At 41.9% G+C, this 6673-nt stretch overlaps 1 pseudogene; it reads right to left on the reverse strand.

Annotated features, from left to right (window-relative positions):
- Positions 1-723: 723 nt before the first annotated feature.
- On the reverse strand, positions 724-1187 carry LOC129031379 (jupiter microtubule associated homolog 1-like; annotated as a pseudogene).
- Positions 1188-6673: the final 5486 nt, after the last annotated feature.

A 6673-nucleotide genomic window follows, 5' to 3' on the forward strand; every position in this document is an offset into this window, starting at 1 on the left:
CTACATAGGTTTCTACATAGGGATTCTCTTAAGAATATATTGTGAACAGCTCTCTTTTGCTGATATGGACGTTTCTCCAAATTTATTTTTCATGCTGACAGATTGTTTTCTGGTCTGAATGTACTGCCATTTATTTCCCCAATTCCCTAGTGCTGGAGCTTCTGGGTGCGTCTAACATTTATAATTATTAACTGTGCTGCTGCGAGCCTCCTTGGTAGACCTTTGTGTAATCCATCATTGCTTTCTTAGGATAAATTCTTAGAATGGAATCTACATTTTAAAATCTTTTGACACGTCCTGACAAACACCGTTCCCCACAGCCTTCAGTCTGGGCTGCTTTTATAGCTTTCCTCATAGCCATTATTCCATCAATAGGTAACATCGACAGACTTCAGCAAATGGAATCCTCCAGCCCTTTACCCTGATCCTTCCTCCTAGTTACATATTTTATGGTTTCAAGGCCACCTTGAAATCATTGAGAAACAAAGACGTAGGAAAAGTTTTTTAAAGTGAGGAAAAGTAGAAAAACCTTTAGAGGTCTTCACAGGGATAGCATAGAAACCATGTAGTTGACATTTTGTCTTTCTATTTATTTTATTTATTTTTTAAAAGTGCTTCTTTTTTAATGAAATAAATCTAGAAGATGTACAGTCAGGCTCAAGTTGTGCAGTTCACAAGCATGGGAGAAACAAAGCAACGAAGTTCAGGATGGTCAGAGCAGAGTTAACCCAGGACGAGGCTGGACTTGCCACCAGGGGGATTTCCTATGGATGGTGCTGAGGCCGGGGCCACGGGGCTCAGCACAGGTGCAGCAGGCGCAGTCTTCTCTTCCCTCGGCCCCAGGCTGCCTTGCAAGTCTGTGTTCACATTTTCATGAATGTCACCTTCTCCCTTCAGATCTAAGAATCTGCAGAGTTCACTTCAGAAGCGTTGCTTCCCTGCAGTCCGGATGACTTCAAGTCTTCTCCGCCACCTCTAGACTTGGCACCTGCCGAAGTGGCCTAAGAAGGTGGATTTTCTTGAGGTGTCCCAAAGATATTAGAGGCCATTTTGTTCTTTCTCACAGGTTGTTCTGTTGGTTCATCAAAACCCAATGAGAAATTGGATCCACCACCTGGCAGCCGCAAAACCCGGGAGCTATTCCTGCTGTTGGGGTCGACACCCTTGAAGATGGTGGTGGTGGTCATGGCGCAGAGGAGCTAGTTAGGCTGGCATGGAAGCAGAAAGCTGACAGGGTCGGACCGAGGGCCATAGGGAGGCTCCATACACCACAGACTGGCCCCTGCTAGGGGAGTCTCGTGCCCACATGTTAGCTCTTCAAATGCTATTTGGAATATGTTTATTATGTCTCTTTAAATGCTATTTTGAGATGATACTTATTACTACCTAAGATGTAAATAACTCATCCTAGGTCAAAAACGGCATGGTTAGTGGGCTTCGAACATAATCTCTTCTGTACGGCTTTTGAAATACGGGACACCATGGCTATTCAGTTAGGTCCCTTGCTGGTGAGTCAGGCAGCCAATACCATCAGAAGCTGACCACATATGTGCCCCCCATGGAAGCTTCTGTAGCACAACCATGTGAGGCAAGCCTTGGACACGAAGTCCCTGTGCCCAGTTGACTCACAGCTCCACTTATCTCTGCATGAGATCAAAATACAAATGCCAAAATTTCACTTCCCCAATTTTCTATTTTTGCTAATTGCCTCCACCTTGCTCTTTTTCTTTATATTCTATGCATGTTTGACATTTTAAAAAGGTGTTTTTAGCTCTGAATTTAAGCAAATTGGCCCACAGATCTCCCCAGCGAGTAGCAGACTCTGAGTTAATATTCACGGTGTCCTAAATGTTAACACTGCTTGGTTTTGCCCTGTTGCCTTTGCCTTGGCCCCAGCTAGTTTTAAATTGTGTTTACACAGTTTTACAGAGTTACTTGCATTTTTTCTTTAATGAGTCACGATATCTAGTATCAAGTTCAGTTTGGTCGGCTATTTCACTACTATTCTGTACATAAGACAGTTAAATTATAATGTTAATTTAAAAGACAGAAAATCTATAGTAGGTTTATATTTGAACAGGAGAACACTTTTCTGCCAGACCTGAGGACCTTCTGGGCTTTATCTTCTAGAATATCTTCTTTTGTAAAGAAGAGAAAATAAATCTCTGGAACTATTGGGGAACACCTTTCATTTTGGTTTTTTAAAATGTTTGCTTCTTTAATCCCCTGTGATAGAGAAGGCATAGAGGACTGCCAACTGAAGTGGAGGGGACCGATCACAAGGTGTACAGCATGCTTACTTTAAAACGGCTCTGAAAAACAAGGCAACGATTCCTTATCAACACTGACATAATAAAGGCAGTTAGCTCCAAGTATACGTGGGGGTAAAGGACTGTCCTTTATATGTTGATCACTACTGTTTGTATTGTCATTCTTGGCCATGAAGAATATTAATAGACATTTCTGTCAAGAAGATATTTTCGTTAGAGCCGTTTCTGTTTTCTTATTCAACAGAAAAATAGACGAGGAGCTGGGCATGGTGGCTCAGGCCTATAATCTCAGCACTTCGGGAGGCCAAGGTGGGTGGATCACCTGAGGTCAGGAGTTTGAGACCAATCTGGCCGACATGGTGAAACCCCATCTCTACTAAAAATACAAAAATCAGCCAGGTGTGGTGGCGGGCGCCTGTAATCCCAGCTACTCTAGAGGCTGAGGCAGGAGAATCTCTTGAACCTGGGAGGCGGAGGCAGCAGTGTGCCAAGGTTGTACCGTTGCACTCCAGCCTGGGCAACTAGAGCAAAATTCCATCTCAAAAAAAAAAAAAAAAAAAAGGAAAGAAAAATAGATGAGCAATGTTGGTATATCCCAAATGTTCCCAATTCATCACTCTGGTGTTCATATCACACTCATCTGAGACCCCATGTTGTCCATCCAGCCTTGTAATTTCCACTTCTGTCTCCTGCTTGTTTGTTGCTTGATCCAGTTGTCTAGCCCTGGACCACAACCCTGCTCTTCCCCCTGTTGCAGCCGGTGTCCGGCTCTGTCCCTTTCTGTCGTGCTTTCTCCTGAATGTGGTGGACACAGACACTTCCCACAGTCCCCCTATGGAAGTTGAGAACAGGCTGTAATTTTTGAGGGTTTGGGAGTAGCAGAAGTGGATTAAACCCCAGGGACCGGAACTGCAGGCAGGACTGCTCTCAGCATCTGACTCCCCATCATCACAGGGATACCCACCTGAGTACCATTCTTTCTAGACTGTCAGCAGCCATTCTTCCCCTCACACGTAGCACGGTTATGTTTCCTGCCCTGGGGTCCAGACCCCATCTCTTACAGATCAAGAGAAATGAAAAGATTCTTCAATCAGATTTGCCTCCTCATTCCCTGCATAAGAATTGCTCTCTTCCCAAGATTATGGTTACTTGAGTTACATTTATTTCTTTTAGCGGAGCCCCACCCCTGGAACCTTCCTCTTTGTCATCTAAACGATGCTAGAATTCAATGGTTTGATGTCATATATTTCCCAAAGTTTGGGTTAGTTGCTCAGGTTGGGATTTTTTGTCAAAGGGTCGAAGTTGGGATTTGGCAATCCCAGTCTTCCAGTGTGAGGGCACTTCCAGAGAGGACAACAGGGCCTGTCTGGAGTCTGTGTTGTCTAAACCCAGATTTAGTAAGGGAACATTTTTCCTAAGGAAAACCTAATTTGCAGAAGCATAGGTCCCATTAAAAGCCATACCCAACTGACATTGCTGAAAAAGACACTTAACTTCCCAGTTAGAATCATTTGCATTCGGGTCTTTTCCAGAAAGAGGAGAACATGCTGTACATTTGCACATCTCTGAGTGATGGGTCTGGAAGTGAGTACCGGCAGGGCTAGACAAGAGGCTTATCTCCCACTACACTATAGCAATGATTTCCCAAATGCAAGCCAAAAAACGTTCTGTGACTCAAATCAATATGAAAACTATTGAGATAACAAGATGTTTTTCAACTCAAATAGGCCTAGAGGCCTTTATTTTGCTCTGTACATTATATGTCTCTGAGAAGGGGGTGATATTATGTGTTTCTTAAACTTTCTGACCATTTAACTCTCTGTCTCCTCCACAAAGAGTTACTCTTCTAAAATTCTAGTCAAGATTGGATGGATAAAGACCCATTTGCCTTCCTTGGTTAAAGACACTTAGTTTACAACCCCAAAGATAAAAATAATTACTATGACTATGCTTAGAATTATATTTCTAGCCTGCTCAAGGGGATAGAGAGAAATCCCAGAAATCCTGTGACCTGGCAGCATTTGCAGCCTCAAACAATCTGTTCTATTCCAGATGGTTTTGCCCTGTGAGCCCATGCAGCACGGCCTGCTGCATCGTCTATGGTCTCTGCTTTCCTTCCTTGTTCTTTTGCTCACTCCATTCTTTCTCAACTTGAGAGATTCAGGCAAGAAAGATCCCTTAATTTCTGTACATGTCCTTTAGGGAGTTTTCCCCTCTCTTACCTATTACTTCAGATGCTGAGAGCAGTCCTGCCTGCAGTTCCAGTCCCCAGGGTTTAATCCACTTCTGCTACTTCCAAACACTCAAAAGTTAAAGCCTGTTCTCAACTTCCACAGGGGGAATGTGGGAAGTGTTCTGCATTTACTGCATTAAAAAATAGATTCTCCATAAGCTTTTTGAGGGACAACTCTGTCACTATTCAGACTTGAGAAGATTTCAGTGTTTTTTGGTGAGGCAATAGTGTGATATCTGGTTTCTGGGAATAATCACACAGAGTAATATATTAGTAGTCAATGATTCATTTATGCAAAATATAAAAATACAGACATTGTCATGTTACAAATGCTAATATTTAATACCTGCTTCAGTATTTCTGCAATCATCCATCATTCTTAGTTGATGAATCTTCTATTTTTTCCATAAACTTTCTTTCTTGGTGAAAGGTACTTGTTTTGCTGTATAGCTCAAGTTAATTCTATATCAAGAAGGCATATGCTACCCAAAGTGCTGTTTCTAACTGCAGATGCCTTTCTTTAACCTTTTGGAGACCTGTAGAATGACTTATCTTCAAGAAATGTGAATGCAGAAGTAATGCAAGAGAACCTATCTATGCTAACTGAAAAGTTAGGGTGTAGAGTCCCAGTTTACTCTAATACATGTGCTCTCAAAATGTACACACATGCATACACAAGTGTTTTATTTTAAGATGTGGGAAAACAAGACACCTACCAGAAAAGCTGAATGAGATATATTCATCTCAGGAGACTACAATGGACGAGACTGAGAATCAAATGGATAACTCATCAATCAGATTATTGACCTTCTCTGTCATGATGTTGATGAGTTCCATCTAAAGCCTTGTTTGGGGTGGGATTAAAGATTAAGAACTGTTGTGGGGAAGAAAGAGACAGAAAGGTTGTAGGACAGTCAGTAAATAGATTTCCCCTAGAGTAAATTCCTTGTTCACACAAACATTTTGATCTAGTATTATATAGTCAACTTGAAGAAGAATTAATATTTTTTTGTCTTGAATGTACAAAACTAATCCATAAAGAAAGAGAACAACAAAGACTTTATTGTAGTTACTTGTAATTTCCTTAGTGGTTTTATTTCTAAAACTTGCCGGTGACAGAGACCTAGTCAGAACAAGGGAGTTTAGACTCCGTTGCCAGAAGGAAACAGGAGGTGGTGGAAGATTAGAGGGTGGGAATTTCCCAGTTGCTGAAAAGAGAGAATGCAACACACTTCAGATTGCTCAGTATTGGTAGTAGTTATTTTGAATGTGTGTGCTCCTGGAGCACCTTATTAAAATCTCCAATATAACACATAACACATTGCATTATAACTTTTTACTTGCATTCCTCCGTTACATTTATTTATTTATTTTTGATATGGAGTTTTGCTCTTGTTGCCCAGACTGGAGTGCAATGGCATAATCTTGGCTCATTGCAACCTCTGTCTCCTGGGTTCAAGCAATTCTCCTGTCTCAACCTCTCGAGTAGCTGGGATTACAGGCGCACGCCACCAAGCCTGGCTAATTTTTATATTTTTAGTAGAGACAGAGTTTCACCATGTTGGCCAGGCTGGTCTCGAACTCCTGACCTCAGGGGATCTGCCCATCTCAGCCTCCCAAAGTTCTGGGATTACAGGCGTGAACCATTGCGTCCAGCCTCAGATACATTTATGAACAATCAGGTCACACCAAAAGACTTAATGCAGAAATTTATAGGCCTAGAAAATCTCAAGTTTTCTTCCCTATGGGACTGTGAACTCTTATAATACTATGAAGATATACCCATAGGAGAGGTGTGGCTGAACACAGTAGGTGGTAAAGAGGCAATAATGAAAAGAATATGACCTCTGTATTGGTTTCTAAATCAATAGGGGTGATTTAAAATGGTGATTTAAATCCACAGGTGTTTGCTTTTCTTACATAATAAGAAGTCTGGAGATAGACAGGGTCTGGATGTTGCTTTGGCAGCCCAATATATCTAGGAGTCTCAGCCTTTCCTTCGTGGTGGCAAGATGACTCCTGCAGCACCAGCCATCACATCCACATTCAAGGTAGTACCAGGGCTTTACCTATCGTTGTCCCCGGTACTTATTCATTCATTTTTTCTTTCATCAAATGTTTTCTGAACACCTGCTATGTGCCAGATAATAAACCAGGCACTGCGAATAGA

Source organism: Pongo pygmaeus, chromosome 11 (assembly GCF_028885625.2).
Source record: "Pongo pygmaeus isolate AG05252 chromosome 11, NHGRI_mPonPyg2-v2.0_pri, whole genome shotgun sequence".
Taxonomy (NCBI): domain Eukaryota; kingdom Metazoa; phylum Chordata; class Mammalia; order Primates; family Hominidae; genus Pongo; species Pongo pygmaeus.